We start from the raw sequence: 17,730 nt of genomic DNA on the forward strand, positions 1-17,730 counted from the left end.
TGTCAAAGACAACTTCGTGACGAGAGTTAAAAGACAAGTTTATAACATTTGTCCACGCCTTAACCGAAAATGGATAAAAAATTGGAGGTCAAAAAATCGTGTATTACAATTTGAAAGCTTATGGTTAGCTAGCGACACAGTATTTACGCTATAACAAGGTAATGATACAAAGAAGAGAGGGCGCCCTAATGTGGATTATAGTGAAGGAAGAAAACTTGATTCGGAAGTCTCCTATGAACACGGCAACAATACCAAGCTCTTGATTCATGCCGCCTCTGTTTCGGCCAATTTGTCAAAAGAAAAATATTTAAACTATGTTCTCAAGGAAGTTTGGTATCAACCAACTAAAATGAGAAAACAATTAACTTCGACAGAGAAAATTTATGAACGATATATCCAAATCTTAACCGATTTCAATATGATGTCTCAATAATGTTTTCTAGACCAAATTCCGTCAGACACTTAAAATTTCATCACAATTGGGCCTATATAGCGTGATTGCTGCACGAAATACCTAAAATCGAGTGAAAATGGGAGCTATATCCAAATCTGAACCGATTTCGATATTATTTGGCATACTTTTTTCTAGATCTAATTTCGTCACACATTTTAAATTTCATCGAAATTGGACATAATTCGCGTGTTTGTTGCACCAAATACCTCAAATCGGGCGAAAATAAATATGGGAGCTATATCCAAATCTGAACCGATTTCAAAATAACTTGGCAAACTTATTTCCAGTCCGAATTCCACCACATAATCCAAATATCATCATAATTGGACATAATTTTCGTGTTTGGTCCATCAATTATTCCAAATCGGGCGAACATATATATGAGAGCTATATCTATATATGAACCGATATCAACCAAATTTGGAAGATTAGTTTCTAGGCCGATTATAAATATCTGAAGGTCTAGCTTGCCCCTGTGATTTTTTGCCTCAAAAACCTGTCATCGGCCCCATCGTGCACTGCTGGTCGGTGGAAGATGATAACCTGGACAATCTATGTAAATAAAAATTAAATGTCGTTCGTTGGTAATGGCATCAGTTGAGAACGGCTAGACCGATTTCGATAATTCCTTTTTCGAAATGTTCGTCATAACTAGACCGCGGAATTTTATGCAACCCCTATGTTTGGTCCGATTCATGTCAAATTTTGGGACTGGGCATATTTTTGGCTTCTGATTAAATTGCAATCGAAACATATGACATATGCAAAATGTATAAATTTTGCATATGCAAAATTTATGCAATTTCTTATGCATCAAATATTTCAATGATAGGTACAAAAAGGTTTGTGTGCACAATTTTTCTGTTTAAAATTCTAGAGAAATGTATAACCACAGCCGCAACCTTCAAAATACCAGAAATTGGCAGGTACCGTTCTATGTGGGCTATATGAAGACGTGGACCTATACCGAAAATTTTCAGATGGATTGTTTTATACTCTTAAGGAATACTTAATACCAAATTTCAGCCATTTCGGAAAAAACGCTATATATGTTGATGAATTTCGGGTGCCTATTTTTTTATAATCTCTATATTTGTTAGACTTATGAATGCATCGGCTTGCAAATTAATTTTTTAACTTGGTTCCCGAAGTCCCCAAAGTCCATTAAAAGTTGTCATTAAAAATCAATAAGACGGGCCAGATACGCGGACCCGGGTCTGCTAGTAATTTAATAAATAATACCAATATTTCATGGGCGACCAGTAATTTGCAGCTTTTTAAATCTCCCGGACCAGACGCCTAAAGTGGTAAACTTCTTCAAGAGATTTTTAAGGCGTGTCTTCTACTGTCGTACATATGGTAAAATTCAAATTTCCTTTACAATTCCATCGAGAAAAAATTTAAAAAAATTTTGACAAGCACATTCACGATTTTTGTTACATGGGTTCAGAAAAAAATCGTGGTTTCAAATATGTTCGCGTTCACAAAATTGGATGCTGCGCCCAAAAGTTGTGGGGGGTTTTATTCCCTTATAAAGAAAAAATATTTAAAAATGCCCTTTGTGTTGTAATACCAAAATGTATATATAAATCGGTAACAACATTTAATATCTATTCGTAGACGCCTAAATATTAGCTAAATTTATTTTCATTTTCGCGGAAAATCAAAAAATGATGAAGGAATATTGGAGTAAATTTTATTTATTCTTACTCAGAGTCCATAAAAATCTCTAAAAAATAAATTAAAAATACGTACAGAATCTAGACAATGTGCAGAAAAATGTGATACCAAAATTTTATTGATTAGGATTTTAAATTGCATATTGCAGCTACAACAAAAGACAAAAGTTTATTGTTGGAACATTTTTTCAAGAATATATTTTTTGGTTTAATACGAAAAATTTGAGAACATTTTTTGGAGTTATTCTACTATTTCGCTAAATTTCCTAACAAAACCTGAATTATTTTGCTAAAACCTCTTCAAGGAAAATAGTTTATCATCGTAAAAGTATATTTGCATAGTGTGATAAGCAATAGAATTAGAAAATAAAGAGTGATATAGATATTACAATCAAAGAAAAAACATAAAAGTTAAAAACCGTATAACGCGCGAAATAGTTAAAATCAGTTGAGGCGCATGTGCTTTTCGCATAGAGCGAGAGCATCTCTGTCAATATGTTTGCATTTTTCCATGTTTCATTTAACCGCCAAAGTGTGCCATCAGTTGCATCTTACTACACCAAAATGCTTCATGTGGGTAAAAATAACGCGATGTTCATATGATTATAAGGCGCATCCGATTTCAGTGACCCCCTGTTAAAAATACGTCAATAAGACAAATTTTATACAGATTCGTCAAGAACCGCGGATGTGCTACCTGATTCTATTTTTGGTTAAATACGAATACTACTCCCGAATCTCTGAAATTCATGACACACCTTTTTGACAAATATTATAATCGTGTATAAAGGATTCCATTTATGTAAAAAAATTTAAGGGCAATCGCGGTTAAGTATGCGGATTAGTCAAAATAAAATTTTGCTTATTTTCCTATTTTCATGGTATCTATATCAGCGGTTTTAGTGGATGGATTCGATCGCGGTAGGGCTCATTGAATCCGGCGCGGAAAAAAACTAAAATCACGCGGTGTTCAAGGGTACCTGAGTCACAGTTGTAAATTTTTAAGCCAAAAAATAGGTTTTTAAAGAAAAATTACGCACCAAAAATTCGACTTTGGACTCCTATTACTAGGGAGCTGTGGGGAGCACACTCATGAGATATACATCAAACGACGTGGAATCACGAGTTCTACAATCCAATAAACAGATTAGGTCATTATCTGGTTGCGCCCTCCAATTATAAGAAAAATTCAAAAAACCCCGATTTCAAAACTTCAAAATGTCAGCATCGATTTTAGGGGGATGCACTGTATATATCGAGAAGTCACACGTTAGAATCATGTTGCCCAAGGGATATTCTTCAATTCTTTCTTTGAGCTCAGGTCTGAATTTTCCCTGGTTTGACCAGAAATCAAGAAAAAACACAAAAAAGCTTGCTAACTTCAACACATTTTTACCCATTTTTTTATATTACCACCAACGCAGCTTTCACGAAAATTATTTGTTATGGTCCATATTATGAGATCGTGGCTAAAACACTTCAGTTAATATAAATATATTCATATTTTATAAAATATATTAACAGTTCGCGACTTATTAAATGGTGAACCTCAACTTCAACGATTGTAAAACATTTTTGAATATTACCATATGTACCTTCCCTTTTGAGGGAGGTGACAGTTAAGTTTTAGACAAGGGTAAAACAAGCCTTCCTCCCATTCTACTAAAGACTTTAGAAATATTATTGGATCTTGAAATTAGGCCTAGGCCAATTCAGGTTATACCAATTCTGTCTATCGAAACCGCCTTACGTGATGTAGTGGGGTATATAGAGAGAAACCTAGAGGAATCGAACTTTACATTGACTACCTTCCTCGATATTGAAGGAGCGTTTTATAACGTGAGGTTCGAATCAATTTATAGCGCTCTAGAAGACTTAGACTCCATCGCGTTGCACTAATAATAGCGAACCAATCTGGCGCCGCATAGCTTACCACAGACCGACCTATCGTGTTGTGTGTGGTGAACAAGGATTGCTTATCTGCACCCCAAGGAACTTGAGGAACTTGTTTCTAAATCTCAGCTTGTCGCAGATAACTTCGGTATGCGACGTGAACATGCTGTCGAATGTGATCCCTAGAAACATGAGGTAGTTGGTGGTCGGAATTCTGCTACCATCGAACGTGACATTTAACTCAGTGCTCACCTTTGCAGTCCATTTGGTGGACAGAGTGAGCGTAGATTTAGTGGGGAATATTTGCATATTCCTCACGTGGAATGGGGTGGTAAAATCAGTCAATCATGGAGACAATTCAGGTAGGGGCGACCTCATTGCTTAGCCAACACTACCCATCTGATCATTGCCGAGGACCGAATGCCACATTTCATGATGAGCATTAAAGTCCTTTAAGACGATTTGGTTATGACTTTCCAAAAACGGGCTGGGTCTATAAGTTGAAGCACAGCTATTTGTCGGCGGGATGTATACTACTCGGCAGTTTCACGCCTGACTGCTAACACCATACATTCCATGTAAGGGTCATTATAGCCAGGCCCTAGAACGATTGGTGTAATAGGGAAGCTAATCCCTCACCTTCTTCTTGTGCGATCTTTCCTCAGTACTTCTAACAATCATCAACGACTCATAAAATCCAATATTTCCTCGATCTTAGCTCGAAGTCCATTGCAATTAAATTGCAAAAGGATGCATTTTCAGTACCAACAACGGCTGGTTTAGGTATTGTGTGTGCGCGTGAGTCTTGTATTTATGGAACAACAATACCTATTTTTGTTATTTTGTTTGTATGGATATCAGGTGTTGTTCTGAACTCGTCCGTGTGAGCGACTACGACAGGTACTATATTGCAGCATGCGGCGTGAACACAGTCTCTACACGCAGAGAAAAAATATAATTGATCCAACAATATTCGAAGATCAAAATAGGTATTGTAAAGATATTGTTAGATTCCGCATGTAGTATTGTGAGTCCAACAATTGTTTTTGTCATATCCGACAATAGTTGTTGTCATATCCAACAATAGTTTTTGTCTGCTGGACAATATTATTCTCTTTTCTTCGACAATTTTATTCTATTTTCTCGGTATTCGATGCCGTGGTGAAATCAACTATTTTGGTGAATTTTGTTTGTATGAGTTCCCCTTATCTTTGTTTTTTTATCTTTGTTCGTTTTTGTGTATATACACCATGAGATGTTTTTTTTCCTCTTTGTTTCTTCATTCAATTTGGTGTCTTTTTAGTTAGACATGGCAAAACCTGGCCTGGGTAGTGTTTGCCAATGTTCATAATATTATACGTGACATTTATACCAAAGTTATGTGGAAAGTGTATATGAGAATTATATACAATCAAATCAAAAATTTCAGTAACAGGTTTTGTGGGCTGACAATAATTGTTCCAAAAACATCCCCGACGGGACAGGGGAGACTTCTCTCATATCAATGAATGCATCCCGATTCATATTATCTCAATGATATGGGACCTACTGTGTATCGCCGAGTCCGAACGGTGTGTCTTACGACACCGCTTTACAGAGAAGTTTTACATGGCTGAAATACTCAGGAAATGTCGCCAACATTACTGAGGGGTATTTTGCCACCGTTGAAAATTTTGATGTTGCCTGGCCGTGGAATCGAACCCACGACCCTCTGCGTGCAAGGCGGGTGTGCATACCATTGCACCACGGTGGCACCGGGGGGCTAACAATAGTTTTTGTAAAAATTAGATTATGATAATTCCTACTATAGGTGTTGTCAATGATTTTTAAAATATTGATGAATCTCGCTTTTGTTGGAACAAGAAAACCTATTTTTGTTCCAACAATTCAATTGTTTTGTTCAAGCATTGTAATTGCAAATCCAAAAAAACATCGTTTGCTCCAAACATACAAAACAAAAACAACTTTGTTTTGTATGTTTGGAGCAAACGATGTTTTTATAATATTGAGGAATCTAGCTTTTGTTGGAACAACAATACCTATTTTTGTTCCAACAATTCAATTGTTTTGTTCAACATTTCTGGCATTTATTGCATCTAACCGAAGTTTGAGAGTGGTGGATTTGTATGTTACAAACCGAGCACGGCACGGACCAGCAGAATCCGGGGCCGATCCAAAATAAGATCCACTTCACAAATGGACTATGTCGGTTTATTCCTTCAGGCACCTCCTTCTCGACACTTCTGAGCTTCAATCCATCAAATTTTTGGACGTATGAACTTCCAAAACGGACCATAAAATTCTAAAAACCCCCTAATCACATAATATTTGGGGAAATAATTTTGATAATTCACACAGGCTGAGGGTGGCAAAGCCGACTGATACCTTTTTAGATTCAACTTACAGGATGGTGGTATTATATATTTGTCAGTATTCATGGAAAATACTTTTGTGGGCTCATCTGGGGGTAAACCATTCGTTGAATTGACTCCCTGTCGAATTATATCTCTTTCAATTTAGAGGCCCCATTTTCTACAATCATATCAAAAGTTCCACACTGTTGCCCAGCAATTATTTGTTCTTTTGCAGATACCTATTTCGTAGAAAAATTTTTGCTACTCCGACCAGCCGCCGCACATCGATTATGTGAAGGGAAAGATGACGGATGCTTAAGTGTTCCTTCATAAAAGTATACATTTTCACAATGCATTGCAATTTTGTAGTGTGCCTTTTATTGAGGTTAGTAAAAATGCTTTGCAACAAAATGTTTTGATGGTAAACATTCCCCCTCCCAATCCCTCGATCCACCATTCATTCCTCTTTTATGGTATTATCAATATTTTTATTGTTTGTCAAGATTCCCTCTCACTCATTCACATAATTTGTGAATGTGAATAACAATCATTTGCACACATACACACACAAATAACTTACTATTTTATTGCAAGTTTTTCCAGCAACAGGTTCAATCTCTTGATCCATTCAATTCATATTTGAACAAAAAAATGTGGTAGCACAGAACTGGACAGTTATTAGATGAAAATATGCAGATGATAATATAGGTCTTGTTGTTGTTTTTATTGCTTCTTGATTTCAATGAAAATCATTCATATCAGTGGATTAGTTTGCAGATGTTTGACATCGCATTTACATACGCCATCATGGCCATTATCACTATCGGTAAGAAAAACTGAAGAGAAGTGAAACGCCATTTAGAGGATTGGTTCTGATCGAAGGGTAAAAATCCTACATAACATTTTCGAATTAACAGAAAATAATTTCGAATACAATCTGTATTTTGGATACCAAAACTTGGGCTAGGCCAGCTCTGCCAGTTCAATAGCCTTCAAACGTTTTCTCAGTAAAGATAGACTTCTCCAGGCACTCATAAAAGGCCATGCATTAGTTCATATATTAACATCCTAACGATTCAAACTATCCCCAGTGCTCCTTTTACCAGATGTAGCGTGTAGTAGTAATAATATATAGAGGCATTCTAATGCATGTTTTTTGTTTCTGTGTCGTTGTAATTCATTTTATGATTTCTCTAGTTTCATTTTTGTTTGCCATAGCCAATCATTAAGCATTTGATTCACACTTTTAGTGCGCCATTATTGTAGCATAGAATATGTTTTTACAACCGTCAATACTTCCCGTCTAAAAGCATGTGCACGATAAATGATGCTCGTGCTATGTGGAAAAGAAGTGCCTATTAAAATGTTAATGTGTCAAGGTGGTATGTAGCTGTAAAAATCAATGAAAAGCTACAATTAAAAACAATTCGTAAAAAAATTGGAAATTGGTATGTCGGGACTAGGACTATGTTTCGAGGTGTTACATAAATTTTTATACAAAACTAAATTATTTGTTGGCGACATTTCCTGAGTATTTCAGCCATGTAAAACTTCTCTACAAAGTGGTGTCTTAAGACACGCCGTTCGGACTCGGCGATAAACAGTAGGTCCCATATCATTGAGCTAATATGAATCGGGGTGCACTCATTGATATGAGAGAAATCTCCCTTGTCCTGTATGGGATGTTTGTGGAACAATTATATATAAATTATTTTATCCTCTTCATATTGTGGTATATATAGGGTATAATTATTTATATCGCAATTTTTCGTAACTCCAACGCTAAAAATGCTAGAAACTGTTATCTCTTACACGGAGAGGCATCTCAAACATATTTTGCAGCAAACATATATCACCAATATTCTTGAAAATTTAACATAGTTGAAGCCAAGGTTTACCCTTTTAGAACACGCGACTTGTGATCGTATATTATACAAATTAAATGTTTTTGGCTAAAATGAGATGTTTTTGGACGAGGCAAAAAATATTGGCATCAGAAGTTAATTTGCGTGGAAGCTGTGGCTATATTTATGTTAAAAATAGGTAAAAATGTGTTGAAGCCAACGTGTCTTTTTTGTTTTCTCTTGATTTGTGAATAAACCAAACTTTTCCCGATTATCTTGTCAAAGTAAAAGTAGAAGCAAACTAAATAGGGATCATCTCACTAATGCATTACTTTTCAAAATTTTATTTCCTTCTATCATTAAATGATGCCGACATTTTGAAGCCAGATTTCCAGTGTTTTTTGAAAATTTCTTCTAACCTCATTCCGCAAACAGGTTTTTCAAAAAATCGTATATAGGATTGTAGAACTCGCGATTCTGAGTTATTCGATATATGTGTCGTGAATGTAGTCTACACAGCTTCATAGAAATCTGCATCCAAATACGGAAATTTTGTGCGAACATTTTTCTAAAAATCCTAACTTTCGGGCCTAATTTTTACAATTGTCATTCGAATTCCTCGTACTTGATTGCACATTTTAGTTTTTTACGTTGCGGATCCAATAAATCATTCCCCGTGAAAATCCATCTGCTAAAACGCGAGTTACGAGAAATTTCAAAGTAGAAAAATCACTTAGGAGGGTTGGCGTTTGAAAAACAAAAGTAGAAAAATCACCTAAAAATGTTTTTGAAAATATCGCGTATTTTATCGCGTTTTCTGCGGTTCGTTTCCACTGCAATGAAACAACTAGTACAGCATCTTCGTTTTAGCGGAAAGAGAGATTTAAAAACTTCAATGATAAGGGAGCTACATTCATTTTATCCCAAAAAATTCTGTGGGATGCTACATTCACGGTTCTTGATTGATCACCTTGAAATAGATATATATCGATGTAGATTTTCATGGTGGACACTGATCGGACAAAAATTGTTTGCACTTTGCGCAAATTAGCGATATTTTATAGGTTGTTTCATGCTAAGATGCAGGCCGATGCTACATCTAAGCCTCCAAATTAAATTTCGAAAAATATATACAAATTAAAAGATATGGTCTTGCTGTACATAATTACGCGATTTACACGTATTTTAAAATGCATATAAATTAAAATGGGGTATGTTGATGTGTTTATTTTGGCTGTGACATCGAAACTATAATACCAATCTATATGATTTTAGTCTCATTTGATTCGCCGTGAAGATTTGCTTCCATACGAATTTTTTCGTAATTTTATAGCGGGTAAATGGACCTTTATTTTAAAAAAGTTGACTTACATTCAATAATCTATCAATTTTTTATACATTTCGCGAGTACTGAGTAACATTTAACAAATATTATGCAATCTACTAACTCAAGCCACTTCCAGATAACTTTTAAGTAGCAATTTCTCGCGGTAACATAATTAGCGTTTTTATAATAATTTTTTCTTTAAAACAAAAATAAAACCGCCATAACTGTTGTCCGCATCAACAAAAAACTGGCTCGCGAACGGATTTGTACTGGTAATTTGTTTCTTAAACAATGTACCAAAAATCTTTGATGTAGCGCGAAAAAAAATCTAACATTTTTTATGAAATTGAATATGAAATATTTGACAACATTTGTGATATATGTTTTCAACACTCCCTTACAAAACATATTTTGGGTCCTGCAAACAAATATATTTTTGGGTACAAACAAATATATGTTTGGGTCCAAACAAATATATGCTTGAGTAGGCAAAGTACAAATTGAAGAATTTATATCTAGTCCTTATCTTCAAACTTCAGGTGTGCCTCAAGGTAGTATTCTTGGACCATCATTATTCATCAATGATATCTCTAAATGTTTCCATAACCCAAATTTTCTTTTATACGCAGATGATCTCAAAGTTTTTAAAAAAGTTAAATAATTACGTTATATTTTTGATTTGCAAAATGATCTTAACAATTTAGCTTTGTAGTGTGAGGAGAATGAGCTTCGTATGAACATTTCAACATGTGCCCATGCTTCATTTTACAGATTCCTAAAACCAATGCAATCAACTTTTAAAATTAAAAAAAAAAATATTCTCAAAAAAATCAAGCACTATCACAGATTTAGGCGTTATTTTTGATACGTCTTTGACTTTTGTTCCGCATATGGACCACATAATTCCTGATAGGAAGACATCGGATTTTGCATATTTGCATATTTTTTAATATTAAAGATATGAAGATTCTGATTGGACCAAAATTCGTTTCAAAGAAAACTGAATTTAATGGCAGGGTCATATTTTGTATTTATTTTGCATATTTGCATATTTTGCATATGCACAAAATATGCAAAAAAAAAAATATGCAGAATATGCAAAAAATATGCAAACAGTTTTTGGCCGAAAATCCTCATAAAAGTCGTAAAATTGTCATTTAAAGTTAGAAAAAACATCTAAAAATACATAACAGTGTTCTAAACTAAGACTGTTGACCTTTAACGTCGATTTTTTCGGCAGATTATTATGTTATTGAAACTCTTTACGACAGTGTGGTGTAGGGTATTAAAATATGGTATCGTAATACCATTTTTTAAATGGTTTTATTTAGCTCACCCCGTTTGTTTTATTATTTATTCTTGGGTCAAATTTAGTAATTCAAATTTCAACCTCTTCCTGTCTACCGATTAATCTGAAATTTTGTATACACTTTGGATTTTGGTGACAATACAATTATGTTTATTCATTATCATTATAAATTCAAAATGGCCGCCGCTACAAAATGGCGGATAACGTAGGTTTTATCAATCCCATCAATATGGGTATCAAATGAAAGGGTTCAACAAGCAGAATACAATATACTATAAAAAATTGAAATCCAATATGGCGGGCGCTACAAAATTGCGGAGAACGTAGGTTTTATCAATCCCATCAATATGGGTATCAAATGAAAGGGCTCAACAAGCAGAATACAATACACTATAAAAAATTGAAATCCAAGATGGCGGCCGCTACAAAATGGCGGATAACGTAGGTTTTATCAATCCCATCAATATGGGTATCAAATGAAAGGGCTCAACAAGCAGAATAAAATATACTATAAAAATTGAAATCCAAGATGGCGGCAGCTACAAAATGGCGGATAACGTAGGTTTTATCAATCCCATCAATATGGGTATCAAATGAAAGGGCTCAACAAGCAGAATATAATATACTATTAAAAATTGAAATCCTAGATGGAGGCCGCTACAAAATGGCGGATAACGTAGGTTTTATCAATCCCATCAATATGGGTATCAAATGAAAGTGCTCAACCAGTAGAATACAATGTACTATATAAAATTAAAATCCAAGATGGTCGCCTCTAAAAAATGGCGGATAACTTAGGTTTTATCAATCCCATCAACGTGGGTATCAAATGAAAGGTCTCTACAAGTAGAATACAATTTACTATGCAAAATTGAAATCTAAGATGGCCGCCGCTACCAAATGGCTGATAACAATTTTTTATCAATCCCACCAATATGGGTATCAAATAAAAGGGCTTGACAAGAAGAATACAGTGCACTACACGCAGAGAAAAAATATTTTTCGGTTTTGTTGGAACAAAAATATCTGTTTTGGTTCCAAAAATGTTTTTGTTTTGTTCAAACATTGTAATCCAAAAATACCATCTTTTGTTCCAAACATAGAAAACAAAAACAACTTTCGAATTTCCGCAATATTGTAAAAATCGTTACCAATACCGATTTTACGAACAATCATAATCTAAATTTTTTACAAAACATATTGTCAGCCCTGAAAACCAGATACTAAATTTTTTGATTTGAGTGTATATACTTCTCATATACACTTTTTACATAACTTGGATATAAATGTCGCGTATAATATTGCAATCATTGATGAACACAATACATGGTTTGCTACTTTAGCTGACAACAAAGACAAACAAAAAGCCACAAGTAGCCACCACCACAACATAAGGAATAATTAAACACCATAACAAACATGAAAAGGAAAGAAGAATGAAACAAATAAAAACAAGAGTATCATTGTTGGTATACATACACACAAAAACAAAGCTAAAGGCAGCATGTCATACAAACACCACAACTCACCAAAATTGTTTTTTCAACACGGCACCGAATAGCGAGAGAAGAGAAAAAAAAATTTCGAAGAAAAGAGAGAAATATTGTTCAGTTGACACAAACTATTTTTGGATTCACAATACTACATAAGGAATCCAACAATATGTTAACAATACATATTTTGCTCTTGGAATATTGTTGGATCAAACATATTTTTTTCTCTGCGTGTATACAACCTCAATATTTAAGATGGGCGCAGCCACTAAATGGCGTATAATTAAGATTTAAATTTAGAAATTGAATCTGTAATTTAGGTATCTGATTAATCCAGCCTGAATCCACCACCCAAGTCAAGATTTTTTATCGTGTTGAAGACTGTGTGGCGTTAGGGTGGCTAAAAATGATACGTCGTTAGCGGTACACCACCCAAGTTAAGGTGAAAGGTTAAAACGCGCCGAGAACTGTATGGCATTAGGGTGGATAAAAATGATATGTCGTTAGCGTTTTCCCCTCGAGACTCAGGCGCATCTTGTTGTACATAGCCTTGCCCCTTTATTGGACCTCTAGGGGGGTCGACCGTTTAAATGTCCATTACTCGTGGGAACAAAATGGTAAAAAAATATATAAAAAATACAAACACAAATAAAACAGAAACTGCAACACAACGTAAACGAAGGCTTCAAAAAGCGAAAGAAAAGTATAAAGCAAAACGAGCTAAAGAAAGTGAAGGTGATAGAAATAGTCGATTACATTTGATTCGCCGTGAAGATTTGCTTCCATACGAATTTTTTCGTAATTTTATAGCGGGTAAATGGACCTTTATTTTAAAAAAGTTGACTTACATTCAATAATCTATCAATTTTTTATACATTTCGCGAGTACTGAGTAACATTTAACAAATATTATGCAATCTACTAACTCAAGCCACTTCCAGATAACTTTTAAGTAGCAATTTCTCGCGGTAACATAATTAGCGTTTTTATAATAATTTTTTCTTTAAAACAAAAATAAAACCGCCATAACTGTTGTCCGCATCAACAAAAAACTGGCTCGCGAACGGATTTGTACTGGTAATTTGTTTCTTAAACAATGTACCAAAAATCTTTGATGTAGCGCGAAAAAAAATCTAACATTTTTTATGAAATTGAATATGAAATATTTGACAACATTTGTGATATATGTTTTCAACACTCCCTTACAAAACATATTTTGGGTCCTGCAAACAAATATATTTTTGGGTACAAACAAATATATGTTTGGGTCCAAACAAATATATGCTTGAGTAGGCAAAGTACAAATTGAAGAATTTATATCTAGTCCTTATCTTCAAACTTCAGGTGTGCCTCAAGGTAGTATTCTTGGACCATCATTATTCATCAATGATATCTCTAAATGTTTCCATAACCCAAATTTTCTTTTATACGCAGATGATCTCAAAGTTTTTAAAAAAGTTAAATAATTACGTTATATTTTTGATTTGCAAAATGATCTTAACAATTTAGCTTTGTAGTGTGAGGAGAATGAGCTTCGTATGAACATTTCAACATGTGCCCATGCTTCATTTTACAGATTCCTAAAACCAATGCAATCAACTTTTAAAATTAAAAAAAAAAATATTCTCAAAAAAATCAAGCACTATCACAGATTTAGGCGTTATTTTTGATACGTCTTTGACTTTTGTTCCGCATATGGACCACATAATTCCTGATAGGAAGACATCGGATTTTGCATATTTGCATATTTTTTAATATTAAAGATATGAAGATTCTGATTGGACCAAAATTCGTTTCAAAGAAAACTGAATTTAATGGCAGGGTCATATTTTGTATTTATTTTGCATATTTGCATATTTTGCATATGCACAAAATATGCAAAAAAAAAAAATATGCAGAATATGCAAAAAATATGCAAACAGTTTTTGGCCGAAAATCCTCATAAAAGTCGTAAAATTGTCATTTAAAGTTAGAAAAAACATCTAAAAATACATAACAGTGTTCTAAACTAAGACTGTTGACCTTTAACGTCGATTTTTTCGGCAGATTATTATGTTATTGAAACTCTTTACGACAGTGTGGTGTAGGGTATTAAAATATGGTATCGTAATACCATTTTTTAAATGGTTTTATTTAGCTCACCCCGTTTGTTTTATTATTTATTCTTGGGTCAAATTTAGTAATTCAAATTTCAACCTCTTCCTGTCTACCGATTAATCTGAAATTTTGTATACACTTTGGATTTTGGTGACAATACAATTATGTTTATTCATTATCATTATAAATTCAAAATGGCCGCCGCTACAAAATGGCGGATAACGTAGGTTTTATCAATCCCATCAATATGGGTATCAAATGAAAGGGTTCAACAAGCAGAATACAATATACTATAAAAAATTGAAATCCAATATGGCGGGCGCTACAAAATTGCGGAGAACGTAGGTTTTATCAATCCCATCAATATGGGTATCAAATGAAAGGGCTCAACAAGCAGAATACAATACACTATAAAAAATTGAAATCCAAGATGGCGGCCGCTACAAAATGGCGGATAACGTAGGTTTTATCAATCCCATCAATATGGGTATCAAATGAAAGGGCTCAACAAGCAGAATAAAATATACTATAAAAATTGAAATCCAAGATGGCGGCAGCTACAAAATGGCGGATAACGTAGGTTTTATCAATCCCATCAATATGGGTATCAAATGAAAGGGCTCAACAAGCAGAATATAATATACTATTAAAAATTGAAATCCTAGATGGAGGCCGCTACAAAATGGCGGATAACGTAGGTTTTATCAATCCCATCAATATGGGTATCAAATGAAAGTGCTCAACCAGTAGAATACAATGTACTATATAAAATTAAAATCCAAGATGGTCGCCTCTAAAAAATGGCGGATAACTTAGGTTTTATCAATCCCATCAACGTGGGTATCAAATGAAAGGTCTCTACAAGTAGAATACAATTTACTATGCAAAATTGAAATCTAAGATGGCCGCCGCTACCAAATGGCTGATAACAATTTTTTATCAATCCCACCAATATGGGTATCAAATAAAAGGGCTTGACAAGAAGAATACAGTGCACTACACGCAGAGAAAAAATATTTTTCGGTTTTGTTGGAACAAAAATATCTGTTTTGGTTCCAAAAATGTTTTTGTTTTGTTCAAACATTGTAATCCAAAAATACCATCTTTTGTTCCAAACATAGAAAACAAAAACAACTTTCGAATTTCCGCAATATTGTAAAAATCGTTACCAATACCGATTTTACGAACAATCATAATCTAAATTTTTTACAAAACATATTGTCAGCCCTGAAAACCAGATACTAAATTTTTTGATTTGAGTGTATATACTTCTCATATACACTTTTTACATAACTTGGATATAAATGTCGCGTATAATATTGCAATCATTGATGAACACAATACATGGTTTGCTACTTTAGCTGACAACAAAGACAAACAAAAAGCCACAAGTAGCCACCACCACAACATAAGGAATAATTAAACACCATAACAAACATGAAAAGGAAAGAAGAATGAAACAAATAAAAACAAGAGTATCATTGTTGGTATACATACACACAAAAACAAAGCTAAAGGCAGCATGTCATACAAACACCACAACTCACCAAAATTGTTTTTTCAACACGGCACCGAATAGCGAGAGAAGAGAAAAAAAAATTTCGAAGAAAAGAGAGAAATATTGTTCAGTTGACACAAACTATTTTTGGATTCACAATACTACATAAGGAATCCAACAATATGTTAACAATACATATTTTGCTCTTGGAATATTGTTGGATCAAACATATTTTTTTCTCTGCGTGTATACAACCTCAATATTTAAGATGGGCGCAGCCACTAAATGGCGTATAATTAAGATTTAAATTTAGAAATTGAATCTGTAATTTAGGTATCTGATTAATCCAGCCTGAATCCACCACCCAAGTCAAGATTTTTTATCGTGTTGAAGACTGTGTGGCGTTAGGGTGGCTAAAAATGATACGTCGTTAGCGGTACACCACCCAAGTTAAGGTGAAAGGTTAAAACGCGCCGAGAACTGTATGGCATTAGGGTGGATAAAAATGATATGTCGTTAGCGTTTTCCCCTCGAGACTCAGGCGCATCTTGTTGTACATAGCCTTGCCCCTTTATTGGACCTCTAGGGGGGTCGACCGTTTAAATGTCCATTACTCGTGGGAACAAAATGGTAAAAAAATATATAAAAAATACAAACACAAATAAAACAGAAACTGCAACACAACGTAAACGAAGGCTTCAAAAAGCGAAAGAAAAGTATAAAGCAAAACGAGCTAAAGAAAGTGAAGGTGATAGAAATAGTCGATTACAGAAACGACGGGAACAATTAGCGTCAAAAACACCTGAGCAATATGATGCCAGGTTAAAAAAGCAACGTCAGCGATATACACAAATGACGGCGTCAGAAACGCCTGAAGAATATGAAGCCAGGTTAACAAAGCAACGTGAGCGATACACACAGATGATAGTGTCAGAAACGCCTGAAGAATATGAAGCCAGGTTAACAAAACAACGGGAGCGATACACACAGATGTGTGTTGCCTTTAATACTATAATGGGGTTCTACAATACATAAAATGCAGGCCAGCACTGTGGATCACGCAGTCGTATACTTAGGTGCGAAACTGTTTGAAGAAAGTCAAGCCTACGTGGCTCTTAGTAGAGTAAGATCTTTCCAGGGACTACGTATAGAGGAGTTGGACTGCAATAAACTAACGGGCAAGAAACCTTGCAATAATGAAGCACTAACTGAATTAAACAGAATGCGAAATAAAAACTAAAAACTAGAAAATAAAAATAGGTAAAAAAAACTTTTTAAGTTAAACGGTTTTATGTTAAACATACATTGCAATGTTTAAGATAAATGTACTAAAAACCAAAAAATAATAAAATAGATACAGTCGTGGGAATTAAAAACATATGCATAGACTAGACCAGAGTATAGTGAGGGCGCCCACTGAGTTGTTTTTGCATTTGCTTCTCTCTCTCACGTACAGTTTACGTGTAAACAAACAAACGATGAATATCATGTGGTTGTTGTTTTTTTCACCCATGCATACACATATGCTGTAGTATTGATGGAAATATTATGGGCGACGCTGGACTAGACTAAAATAAAACCGTGGGGCACGTCAATTGTCTACAATCGTTGATTAAATTGTTTGTTTTGTAATGTTACACTATAATTAGACAGTTGTTCAACCGACAACGATGGACGTGTGATAAGTAGGGCTAGAATGTGGAAACAAGCTAGCAAGCTCGATTATAAGCGAGTTTTAGGGTTTCATAGTGGTGAGCGAGTAGTACTTTGTCGATTAAAGACA

Source organism: Musca autumnalis, unplaced genomic scaffold (genome assembly GCF_047663935.1).
Source record: "Musca autumnalis isolate F117 unplaced genomic scaffold, ASM4766393v1 scaffold_1, whole genome shotgun sequence".
NCBI classification, from domain to species: domain Eukaryota; kingdom Metazoa; phylum Arthropoda; class Insecta; order Diptera; family Muscidae; genus Musca; species Musca autumnalis.